Raw genomic sequence first — 13,691 nt, forward strand, 5'->3', positions numbered from 1 at the left:
CTCTGCTGTCTGAAACTGAAACATTTTCTGTAGTTTAACACGAATGTAGGAGATGGATTACATCCCTCCACAAGGCCCATCAAATAACAGGTCCTAACCCGACAAGGTCGATCGAGCTTAGTCGGCTTAGCGGCTAGAGCCGTCGGCTCGCCCCTAGAGTACTTTAAGCCGGTCAGCTAAGCCGATCAGCTATACTCGACTTGGACGAAACAGTACCAAGGCCCACATACTCGGCCTTTGGGCGACAAGGCCCAAAGGACAGGCGCGATTAGGGCATCACGCACAAGGGCACTATAAGAGAGAAGGAGGAGGCAACGAAAGAAGGATTTTTGGACACATCACACACTAAGCGGCTAGATTTAGGGTTTCCTAATCATCTCTTGGATCTTGTCGTTTAAACCTTTGATCTTGTCTCCTTACCTTTGATCAGTCTTGTAACCCATTGTGTTGATCCTAATAAAAACGTCTTTAGTCACCCCATTTCCTAAGTTCATCATTCTAATCAACCGAATCCTGTACAAACAATTGGCGCCCACCGTGGGGCAGACTAAAGCAACGTTCTAGATCTACATGGCTCAAGACGACGCCGCCTTCGGCGCCCCAGGCGAGGAACCGACGCCTACGCCTGCGGCCGCGCCGCCCATCACCTCAGATTTCATGAACTCCGTCATGGCTCGACTCGCTCGCCAAGACGAAGTCCAAAAGACAACCAACGACCAACTCGCTGCGTTGGTCGCGGCGCTCACAGCTCCTGAAGGACAAACGAGCCGTCCCCAGCAGATACGCCGCCGCCTCTTCAACACAAACCCTACGGCAACCGGAGTCGACCATATCTCTGACGACTCGGAGCCTAACGAAGCCCTTCTCGCAGACGCTCTCCCAGCAGGCTCAGATCTCACGACAATACGCGAGCTCGCCGAGCTCATACTCAGCCTTCAACAAATGGGAGAGAAGATCCACCAAGTAACCAGCGCAGATCCGCAAATAGAGAGTGTACTCGCCGCAACCTCGCGTACTCCTTTTACTCGCGCGCTAACTAGCGTCCAACTCGGAAAGATAGAAAAGCTGCGCTTACCCGAGTATAAGCCCGGCGGAGACCCGGTGGAACATATGACCGCTTTTAACATCGCCATGGCGCGAGCTCGACTCCCCGACGACGAAAGGGACGCAGGTTACTGCCAGCTGTTCGTCGAGACTCTCCACGAGCAAGCCCTGACATGGTTCTCCCAGTTGGAAGAGAACTCAATCGGATGTTTCCGCGACTTATCAGCAGCTTTTCTCAAGACATACATCATGTTCACAAAGCGCAGCGCCACCGCATCCAGCCTATGGAACCTCAATCAGAAAAAGGACCAGAGCTTGCGCGAGTACATGGAGAAATTCAAAGCCGTAGTGTCGAAGATTGAGATCCCAGACGGAATTGCTATCGACGCCTTGCGCAACACCTTGTGGGTCCACTCCAAGTTCCGAGAAGACCTGTACCAGAACCCAACTAAGTCGCTCCAAGACGCTATCGCACGCTCCGATAACTTCATCCGAATGGAGGAGGACACGAACGCAATCCTCAGCAAGATGAGCGCGCCCAAGGCTCCAGTGGCTAAGAACGCAAATGCGCAACAAGAACCGCGCCAACACGCTCCAAACGACAAAAACGGTCGCAAAGACGGTTACGTGTATGTCGTTAACGAGAATAACACACCAATCTCCACTCTCGTAGTTCGCGGAGAGGGGTGGAACAAGTGGGTTAGAGAACTCGAGTCGTCCGACCAAAAAGTCGATTCTGTTTGCACCACCCAACCCGCAGCGGGAGCCGGATCAGCAGCAGGTCCTTCCCGGACCGTCGACCTCACCAAACATTGCAAGTATCACGACGTCAAAGGACACGATACCTCAGAATGCAAATCTCTCTACGCACATTACCTCTCGTCCCTTGCAAGCGGCGAGTTTAAGTTTGAGCCATTGAAAGCCAAACCAAAGAACGGCAAGAGCTGGAGCAAGAATAAAGAAAGAAGGGCCCAGCGCAAAGCCACTGGCAAAGGTCGACAAAACGACGCTCCGCAACGAGACGACGAGGAAGAAACCCCAAGGGATAACGGCGGGGGAGACTCCTCAGCCGACGAAGAGCATCCGGCTAATCGCAGACGCATTGAGGTTATACTCTCTCAGCAATCCTTGTCGTCCGACGAAGATAACGACGAGTCACCCGTACTCGGAGACCTGAGAGATAGCCTTAAACGGAAGCTCGAACCGGAAAATGGAGGCGATTCCACTCGCAGAGATCTCCGGACGATGCTGGATGCACGGAAGTCTCGGCGCATCTCGACAAGCAATGGCAACAACAACGAAGGCCCAATTAGCGACCTCCGAGATAAACTCAATGCCAGAGCAGGCGATCTCCGCGTAAAGCTCAACCGTTCAAAACCAACAGACGTACGACGACAGTTGGAGCGAGCTAAAGGTCAGCCTCAACTTCCACATCCTGATACCAGCGTACCCACAGACCTCCGCGCCTTACTGAACTCCAAGCAAGTACAAACGGAACAGTCTTTGAACGTCATCATGGGAGGCTCTCCTAGTGGCGACTCAGTCCGTTCCGTGAAAGATTATCGCCGACAAGTCGCAACGTCCCAGAAGTGGCCGACTAAACCGACAAGTCATCCCCCGATAACCTTCTCACCAGATGACGCTGAAGGTGTTCACGCGCCCCATAATGATCCCCTCCTCGTCGTCCTTGGAATTGGAGAGTACGATGTCACCAAGATCCTTATTGACACCGGAAGTTCCGTTGACCTCATCTTCCGAGGAACTCTGCAGAAGATGGGAGTCGACCTCGACGACATAAAAGCGTCCTCCAGAACGCTAACAGGATTCAATGGGTCATCCGAAACTATCTTGGGAACGATCCGCCTCCCGGTGCGCGCATGCGGCGTTACTCGAACGGTCAAATTTGCCGTCGTTAGCACAAAAGCTCCGTATCACGCTATACTCGGTACCCCTTGGTTACACTCGATGCAGGCTGTCCCTTCCACCTACCATCAGTGCGTCAAGTTCCCCGGCGCGGATGGGAAGATAAAAACATTGCGCGGGGACCAAAAGGCCGCTAGGGATCTCCTAGTCGCCACAGTCAAACTCCAACGAACGTCACTACCCGTTAACTCAGTGTCCCCTCCAACCTCAAAAGCCAACTCTCATGAAAACGAGGTTCTCGAGTTACCTATTGATGATGCCGACAAGAGTCGCACCGTGAGAGTTGGCGCATACCTCTCCGACGAAATGCAGCAGTCAGTCCTGGATTTCCTCAGAAAGAACGTGTCCACGTTCGCCTGGTCGATGGCAGACATGAAAGGCATCGACCCTACTATAACAACTCACGAACTAAACGTCGACCCAACTTTCAAGCCTATCCGGCAGAAGAGACGCAAGCTCGGCCCTGATAGGTCTAAGGCCGTAAACGAAGAAGTTGACAGGCTACTCGGCGCGGGTTCGATTGCTGAGGTTCGCTACCCTGAGTGGTTGGCAAACCCGGTAGTCGTCAAAAAGAAAAATGGCAAGTGGCGCGTCTGCGTCGACTTCACCGACCTCAATAAAGCTTGCCCAAAGGATAGCTACCCTGAAGGACCCTAAGATCGGATTGCCCTCGACTGGATTCGTTTGGATATGAACTCCGGAAAGGAGAACTGATGAAACGTTGGGTCGCACAAGGGTTGCGGATGTTCCCTTGATATTCCCGACTTCAAAGGCGCTTGATATGACTCACAAGTCCGCCAAGGAAGATCTCGAACTGGTTGCTTGATATGACTCACAAGACCAACTAGTTGAGAAGTGAATTGCTCGGATATGACTCACCAAGACAATCGAAAACAAGTTCTAAAGAGAACAGAGAGTTTAAACTCAGAAACTTAATCCAAAATGATCTGATTTTATTAATGGAATGAAACACTTATTTATAGTACAAGTAGGAGACAAAGGGGCTACTTGACTAGAAGTTTGAAAGACAAATCAAATTAAAGACATTTGACTAGAATTTTGAAAGACAAAGAAGAAAGACTCTTCAATTTGCGGACTGGTCAAAGTGACCCTTCGGCTGGTTGAACCGCGGCCAAGAGCAGGACGGTCGCGGGCCGGTCCGTCTGTTCCGTCTTGTCTGTCTCCTGAACCATCTTCGACCATAAGCGTCCCAAGTCTTCTGAAAGATGAAGAATCTGTGCCTTAGAGGGATTTGGATGATCAAAGTGTATGAACTGATCAAATGGATCGATCAGTTCGTCAATACGGTCGGTACGTTCCAAACGTGCGAGAAAAGAGAAGTCGCGTCCAGTTTCTTGTTCGGCTCGGCCTAAGTTGCTTCTGGCTTGACCGTCAGTCTGAGATTGGCGAGTTGTCCGAGAGAGAGACGACCCCGTACGGTCAGTTCGGCTGATAGGTCGAGGATCTAGTCTAAGCTCCTTCCCGTCCATCCGTGGATCGATCCGGTACACAGCTCGGCCTTGGTTGGGACGATGAACCTCGGTTGGAATGTCCTGATCTTCCTGATGGTCGAGTTCCTCGGACTGAGGCACATCATTCCCTCCCTCTTCAAAAGGATTTGTCCACAAATCTGGATTATCTGCCAGAAAAGGAGATAGATCAGAAACATTAAAACTTGAAGAGATTTCATACTTACCTTCCAAATCAAGCTGGTAAGCATTATCATTGATCCTTCTAAGAATCCGGAATGGACCGTCGACTCGAGGCATAAGTTTGGACTTCCTTTCTTCCGGAAATCGTTCCTTCCTCAAATGAACCCAAACCAAGTCACCTTCTTGGAAAACCAACTCCTTTCGCTTCTTGTTGGCATATCTTTTGTATCCCTCGGTTTTGGTTTAATGTTGGCTCGAACTTGCTCATGAAGCTTTTTGATGGTGTCCGCCCTTCTTTTACCATCTGTACTAACTCTTTCACTCAAAGGTAAAGGTAAAAGATCAAGTGGAGATAAGGGATTAAAACCATAAACAACTTCAAAAGGAGAGAACTTTGTAGCTGAATGCATAGCATGATTATAAGCAAACTCAACATGCGGCAAGCAATCTTCCCAAGACTTAAGATTTTTCTTGACCAAAGATCTAAGCAAAGCAGACAAAGTTCGATTAACAACTTCGGTTTGACCATCAGTTTGCGGATGACAAGTTGTGGAAAACATCAATCTCGTTCCTAACTTAGACCACAAAGTTTTCCAAAAATAACTAAGAAACTTAGCATCACGATCAGAAACAATGGTCTTAGGCATTCCATGCAATCTCACAATTTCCCTAAAGAACAGATCAGCAACTTGTACAGCATCATCAGTTTTATGGCAAGGAATAAAGTGAGCCATTTTCGAAAATCTATCGACAACCACAAAGATAGAGTCTCGGCCATTCTTAGTTCTAGGCAATCCAAGAACAAAGTCCATAGAAATATCAATCCAAGGATGAGAAGGAATAGGTAAGGCCGAGTACAAACCGTGATTGGATGCCTTGGCTTTGGACTTCTTGCACACCACACATCGGCCACAAATTCTCTCTACGTCCTTCATCAAGCTAGGCCAGTAGAAATGATCATACACGGCCTTGTATGTCTTCTTGATTCCAAAGTGTCCCATAAGACCTCCTCCATGAGATTCCCTGAGAAACAATTCCCTCAAAGAACATTGGGGCACACACAAACGGTTATCATAGAAAAGAAAACCCGAGTTTCGATAATACTTGCCATAAGCCACTCTGGAACACTTGTTGAAAATTTCTTTAAAATCCGGATCAGAAGCATACAAGTCTTTGATAAATTCAAAACCGAGAAGTTTTGTTTCGAGGGCTGAAAGAAGAGTATACCTTCGGGACAAGGCATCAGCCACAACGTTTTCCTTACCTTGCTTGTATTTGATGACATAAGGAAATGTCTCAATGAATTCAACCCAGCGGGCATGCCTCTTGTTCAGCTTCTGTTGACCCTTAAGGTGTTTCAGGGACTGATGATCCGTGTGGATAACAAACTCCTTAGGCCAAAGATAGTGTTGCCATGTTTGAAGAGCTCTTACCAAAGCATACAACTCTTGATCATAAGTTGGGTAGTTGAGTGTGGCGCCTCCAAGCTTCTCACTGAAGTAAGCAATAGGCTTTCTATCCTGCATCAAAACTGCACCAATACCAACACCCGAAGCATCACATTCGATCTCAAACGTTTTAGAAAAGTCAGGAAGAACAAGTAAAGGGGCATTAGTCAACTTCCCTTTAAGGATTTGGAAGGCTTCTTCCTGAGCTTGTTCCCATTTGAACCCAACATTCTTTTTAATGACTTCGGTCAATGGGGCCGCTATGGTACTGAAATCTTGAACGAACCGTCGATAGAACCCGGCAAGGCCGTGGAAGCTCCTTACTTCACTCACGTTAGTTGGACTTGGCCAGTCTCGGATGGCTTGATTTTCTCCTCGTCCACTCTAAGTCCTTCAGCACCTACAACAAAACCTAAGAAGACCACATGATCTGTGCCAAAAGAACACTTTCCAAGGTTAGCAAACAAATGTTCCTTTCTAAGAACTTCAAGGACAGATTTCAAATGTTTCTTATGTTCATCCATGTTCTTGCTGTAGATAAGAATATCATCAAATTAAACTACCACGAAATGACCAATGAATGCTCTCAAGATATGGTTCATCAATCGCATGAAAGTGCTAGGTGCATTAGTAAGACCAAATGGCATAACTAACCATTCATACAATCCTAGCTTGGTTTTAAATGCAGTTTTCCATTCATCACCTTCTTTCATTCGGATTTGGTGATAGCCACTTTTCAAATCTATCTTAGAAAAGACACATGAACCGTAAAGTTCATCAAGCATGTCGTCTAGTCTAGGAATGGGATGCCTATACTTTACCGTAATGTTGTTGATGGCACGGCAGTCCACACACATGCGCCATGATCCATCCTTTTTGGGGACAAGTAGAACTGGAACGGCACAAGGACTGAGGCTTTCCCTGATGTAACCTTTCTCCATAAGGTCTCCAATTTGTTTCTCAAGTTCCTTGGTCTCCACCGGATTGGTTCTGTAAGCTGGCCGGTTAGGTAGAGACGCACCTGGAACAAAGTCAATCTGATGTTCAATCCCTCGTACTGGTGGCAAACCCTTTGGGTTTTCATCTGGAAAGACATCCGAATAATCCTGCAAGACATCTAGCAAATCACTCGGAACTTCCGGTGCAAGGTTAGAAGAAGTAGAAGCCATCAGAGATTCTTTGTACACAAGTAAAAGAAAGGGCTTTTGAGAGTGAAGAGACTTCTTAACCTGACTTTGTTTGACAAAGAAGTTGGAGTTCCGGGTTGAGGACTCAGGTTTGTCTGGTTTGGCCTCTTGTTCACGGTTCTTTTTAAGTTGGAGCTGGTCTTGATGGACCTCCAAGGGCGAGAGTGGTACAAGCGTGATCTTCTTTCCTTTATGGTCAAAGGAGTGCCGGTTTGTGTAACCATCATGGACGGTTCTTTTATCAAACTGCCATGGACGTCCCAACAGAATGTGACAAGCATCCATGGGAAGGACGTTGCACACAATCTCGTCCTCATAACGACCAATGGTGAGAGGGATCGTGACTTGCTCCTTAACATACTGTTCACCAGTTTCATTGAGCCATTCCAACCTGAAAGGACGAGAAAGAGGTCGAGTAGCTAGACCTAATTTCCTGACAAGAGTATCACTAGCAACGTTAGTACAACTCCCACCATCAATGATCAAGGAACAAACTTTTTCAGAGATTAAACAACGAGAATGAAAGAGATTCTCCCTTTGTTCCTTTTCATCGGTTTTGGGCTGAACACTCAAGGAACGTCTAGTGACCAGTAGTGGTCCATGAGCTGGATAGTCAAAACTATCTTCATCATCAAAGATCGGCTCAGAATCTGAATCAAAGGACAGGTCATGGTCGTTGTCCGTGTGGCCGTTCGCGGGGCCGTCCGTTTTATCGAAGATGGGATCGTTCCATGCCTGCCTAGCCACAAGTAATGGTCCGTGATGTGGGTAGTCAAAGGACTCCTCTTCCTCATCAAAGATAGGACCAAGATCCTCCTTGTTTTCTTGTTCATCCTCGGACTCAACTTCACCATTTTCCAAGAGAATCATCACACGCTGGTTTGGACAGTTCTTGGCATAATGTCCTAGCCCTTGACATTTGAAACATCTAATCCTCTTGCTCGGCTTGAGTCGTCTACTGCCTTTCCTTTGTCATCACGAGTGGAAACATTAGTTTTAAAGGCAGTATGTGTTGTGATAGGAGACTTACCTTTGTCTTGATAACTTGGCTTAGGAGCATAGGCCGGTTTAGGAGAGTAGGCCGGCTTAGAAGTAGTGGCCGGTTTTGAGAAACTCCTTCTCTTGAGTTGTTGCTCGATCAAGATGGCTTTGTGTAGCATCTGTTCCACACTTCCATACTCTTGAAGCTCCATACGATCTTGGATGTCACGGTTGAGGCCTGAAAGAAAGCGAGCCATAGTGGCGTCCAAAGGTTCATCTGTGTCCGTTTTGGTCATCAAAACTTCCATCTCTTGATAATAGTCTTCCACAGATTTGGTTCCTTGAAGCAAACGTCTTAGCTTTTGGTGAAGGTCACGGTGATAATGGGTTGGCACGAATCGTTTCCTCATCAACAAGGTAAGCTCATCCCATGTCTCAATCGGTCGCTCACCTGTTCTCCTCCTGTGGGTCAACACTTGATCATACCAGTTAATAGCATAGCCAGAGAATTCAGTGGCCGCAAGCCTTACTTTTCTAAGTTCAGAATAGTTTTGACAATCAAAGACATGCTCAATTTTTCTTTCCCACTCTAGAAAAGCATCAGGATCGTTTTTACCATCAAAAGGTGGAATTTTCAATTTCAATCCGTTCAAACTATCATCAGTACGATTGTTTCTAGCAAATGGATTGACATCACCTGGGTTTCGAGTTCTATGACCTCTTCTAGGCCGGTAAGCGGATCTAACCTCGTCCTCTTGGGCGTCCTCATCAGGAAACTCATCATCTGACCGGGTATTCCTTCGCGGCTGATTGGTTCTTGTCCTTGATCTCGGATGGGACTGACTTACTTGAAGTTCGTCAAGCCTTTGATGGATCTGCTCTAGACCTGTGTTTATAAGGTTAGAAAAAGAATCATTCAAAGCTCGCATCTGAAGATTAGACAGTCCAGCAACTGAATTTCCGGGACGGTTTTGTTCTTCATGGCTACTCATGGTTCCTGAAATTTTCTTAAACACAAAACGTTAGGATTAAAAACTCACACTCTCAAGTGTTTGTTCCTCACCCACACACGTGTTTCTCTCGATTTAAAAGTGATCACTCAAGTTTCCACTCAAAGTTCTATGAAGAACAGATCTCGGAATCTGGATGGCCAAACTTAAGCAAAACACACGGGAACTTTAAAGATAGAAAGATAAGAGATTTGTTTTGAAAGAATCCGTTTTAACCTCCTCAAAGGCTGGATTTCTCCTCAGCCAGCAGGCTTCCTCTTCCACCACCAATCCACAAAGTAAACTCTTTCTTTCATTTTTTTTTTTTTTTTTTTTAATAATATGGATCTTGCTTGTTTCTTTTTTTTTTTTTTTTAATAAGTGGATGGTATTGAGGGGCCCGGATTCAAGATAGACAGATGAAGAAGTGTTTAGAAGAAAATGGGAGATGAGAAGATGGATCGAGCTAGAGAATACCAGAAGAGTGGCTCTGATACCACTTGAAGGACCCTAAGATCGGATTGCCCTCGACTGGATTCGTTTGGATATGAACTCCGGAAAGGAGAACTGATGAAACGTTGGGTCGCACAAGGGTTGCGGATGTTCCCTTGATATTCCCGACTTCAAAGGCGCTTGATATGACTCACAAGTCCGCCAAGGAAGATCTCGAACTGGTTGCTTGATATGACTCACAAGACCAACTAGTTGAGAAGTGAATTGCTCGGATATGACTCACCAAGACAATCGAAAACAAGTTCTAAAGAGAACAGAGAGTTTAAACTCAGAAACTTAATCCAAAATGATCTGATTTTATTAATGGAATGAAACACTTATTTATAGTACAAGTAGGAGACAAAGGGGCTACTTGACTAGAAGTTTGAAAGACAAATCAAATTAAAGACATTTGACTAGAATTTTGAAAGACAAAGAAGAAAGACTCTTCAATTTGCGGACTGGTCAAAGTGACCCTTCGGCTGGTTGAACCGCGGCCAAGAGCAGGACGGTCGCGGGCCGGTCCGTCTGTTCCGTCTTGTCTGTCTCCTGAACCATCTTCGACCATAAGCGTCCCAAGTCTTCTGAAAGATGAAGAATCTGTGCCTTAGAGGGATTTGGATGATCAAAGTGTATGAACTGATCAAATGGATCGATCAGTTCGTCAATACGGTCGGTACGTTCCAAACGTGCGAGAAAAGAGAAGTCGCGTCCAGTTTCTTGTTCGGCTCGGCCTAAGTTGCTTCTGGCTTGACCGTCAGTCTGAGATTGGCGAGTTGTCCGAGAGAGAGACGACCCCGTACGGTCAGTTCGGCTGATAGGTCGAGGATCTAGTCTAAGCTCCTTCCCGTCCATCCGTGGATCGATCCGGTACACAGCTCGGCCTTGGTTGGGACGATGAACCTCGGTTGGAATGTCCTGATCTTCCTGATGGTCGAGTTCCTCGGACTGAGGCACATCATACCCCCTTCCCAACATCGACCGTTTAGTCGAGTCCACGGCTGGAAACGAGATGCTAACCTTCATGGACGCCTTTTCCGGATACAACCAGATAATGATGCACCCGGATGATCGCGAGAAGACGGCCTTCATCACAGATAGGGGAACCTATTGCTACAAGGTCATGCCATTCGGTCTGAAGAACGCCGGAGCAACCTACCAAAGGCTTGTGAACAAGATGTTCGCAGATAAGTTGGGCACCACCATGGAAGTGTACATCGACGACATGCTGGTTAAGTCGCTCCACGCCACCGATCACCTCCGCCATCTACAAGAATGCTTCGAAACGCTCAACAAGTACGGCATGAAGCTAAACCCAGCAAAGTGCACTTTCGGGGTTTCTTCTGGCGAGTTCCTCGGTTACATTGTCACACAGCGAGGAATCGAGGCGAATCCAAAGCAAATCTCTGCGGTCCTAAACCTCCCGAGTCCGAAGAACAGCAGAGAAGTGCAGCGGCTCACAGGCCGGATAGCCGCTCTAAATCGATTCATCTCCAGATCCACCGACAAGTGCCTGCCATTCTATGATCTCTTGCGAGGAAATAAAAAGTTCATTTGGGACGAAAAGTGCGAGAAAGCATTCACTCAGCTCAAACAGTACCTGACTACACCTCCGGTACTCGCTAAGCCTGACGTCGGCGATGTTCTATCTCTCTATGTCGCAGTATCACAGGCTGCAGTCAGCAGCGTTCTGTAAAAGAAGACCGCGGCGAGCAAAAGCCCATCTTCTATACGAGCCGACGCTTGACAGGACCCGAGACGCGGTATCCAACTCTAGAAAAGATGGCTTTGGCAGTTGTTGAAGCAGCGAGAAAACTACGACCGTATTTCCAGTCGCACTCCGTGGAAGTATTGACTGATCAGCCTCTCCGAACGATACTCCAGAACACTAACAGATCCGGCAGACTTACAAAGTGGGCCATCGAACTCGGCGAGCTCGATATCATCTACAAGAACCGCACGGCAGCGAAATCCCAGGTCCTTGCCGATTTCTTGGTCGAACTGGCCCCAGAGTTAGAGCAAGATCTCACATTCCCAAGCTCAAACTGGACATTGCACGTCGACGGATCGTCGACCAACAAAGGAGCAGGTGCCGGAGTCCAATTACAGTCCCCGACCGGCGAGCTAATCAGACAATCTTTCAGCTTTGGCTTTCCCGCGTCAAACAACGAGGCAGAATACGAATCTCTGATCGCAGGACTCCGCTTAGCAAAAGCCGTCAAAGCTAAACGACTAAGCGCTTATTGCGACTCTCAGTTAGTCGCCAGTCAGTTCAGTGGCGACTACGACGCCCGCAACGATCGGATGGACGCCTATCTCAAAATAGTGCAAAGCTTGGCAGCAGAGTTCGAATTCTTCGAACTCATCAAAGTTCCGAGAGGCGAGAACGTCTGAGCCGACGCCCTTGCTGCCCTTGGCAGCAAGCTTCATGATCAAGTGAAAAGAACAATCCCGATACATCGTATCGAGAAACCAAGCATCGATATGCTGACCGACCAAACCCTCGTCGCCCAGGTCGTCGAGCCTGTTGCTCCAGACGACGACGGATTTGGCCCAGATTGGAGAACCGAGTTCATCGACTACCTCTCTAGGGGGGAACTCCCAGCAGAAAAATGGGCAGCTCGCCGGCTAAAAACCCGCAGCGCCCATTACGTCGTTCTTGACGATGAACTGCACCGATGGACGGCGAGTAAAGTGCTCCTCAAATGCATCCATGGCGACGAGACAGCAAGGGTTATGGCTGAGACACATGAAGGCGCTGGCGGAAATCATTCGGGCGGACGTGCGTTAGCAATCAAAGTAAGGAGCTTAGGTTTCTTTTGGCCGACGATGAACGCTGATTGCGAGTCATACGCGAGAAGCTGCGACAAGTGCCAACGACACGCACCTAGCATCCATTGTCCAACCGAGATGTTGCGCACAACCACCGCCCCTTACCCGTTCATGCGATGGGCGATGGACATCATAGGACCGCTTCCTTGTTCCCGCCAAAGACGCTTCATCCTGGTCCTGACCGACTACTTCACTAAATGGATTGAAGCTGAAGCATACGCCCAAGTCACAGACAAAGAAGTCCGCGGTTTCGTCTGGAAAAACATCATTTGTCGCCATGGTCTACCTTATGAAATTGTTACCGACAACGGATCTCAGTTCATGTCAGGTAATTTCAAGGAGTTCTGTGGCAAGTGGAACATACGACTAAGCCCCTCCACTCCTCGTTACCCGCAAGGTAACGGTCAGGCTGAGTCCTCCAACAAACTCATCATCGATGGTATTAAGAAGCGTCTGGACCTGAAAAAGGGTCACTGGGCTGACGAACTCGACGGAGTCCTATGGAGCCACCGCACAACCCCGCGAGGGTCAACTAAATCGACACCTTTCTCCCTCGCCTACGGTGTCGAAGCAATGGCTCCCGCTGAAGTTAACGTTTCAAGCCTCCGACGTTCCAAGATGCCTCAATACGTCGAGCTCAACAAGGAAATGCTACTTGATGCCCTCGATGAGATAGAAGAACGAAGAGATCAGGCCCTGCTGCGCATCCAGAATTACCAACATCAGATAGAAAGTTACTATAACAAAAAGGTCCGCGCACGACCCCTGGAACTCGGCGACCTCGTCATGCGCAAAGTGTTCGAAAACACTAAGGAGCTAAACGCCGGCAAACTCGGCGCCAGATGGGAAGGACCTTACAAAATCATTAAAGTCGTCAAGCCTGGCGTATACAGACTCCAAACGTCGCGCGGCGAAGAAGTCCCACGATCATGGAACTCAATGCACCTACGACGTTTCTACTCGTAGAAGTATTTCCACACAAAAAAAAAAAAAAAAAAAAACGAGTAGATGCACCCCCGTGGTCACTTCTACTCGACCGAGTAAATGCGCCACTCACAGCCACTTTTACTCGGGAAAAACGAACTACGAATGGCTTGATCCTCAACCGAGGTACGTAGGCAGCCTTAACAGGTCCAGCTGTAA

At 47.9% G+C, this 13,691-nt stretch overlaps 1 protein-coding gene across 1 annotated transcript in view; it reads right to left on the minus strand.

Moving 5' to 3' along the window:
- LOC103852615 (SNF1-related protein kinase regulatory subunit gamma-1-like) overlaps positions 1-13,691 on the minus strand; it is a 423,770-nt gene that overhangs the window by 181,438 nt on the left and 228,641 nt on the right. The gene's annotated exons all lie outside the window — the stretch shown is intronic.

The sequence above is a fragment of the Brassica rapa genome, chromosome A02 (genome assembly GCF_000309985.2).
Source record: "Brassica rapa cultivar Chiifu-401-42 chromosome A02, CAAS_Brap_v3.01, whole genome shotgun sequence".
Taxonomy (NCBI): domain Eukaryota; kingdom Viridiplantae; phylum Streptophyta; class Magnoliopsida; order Brassicales; family Brassicaceae; genus Brassica; species Brassica rapa.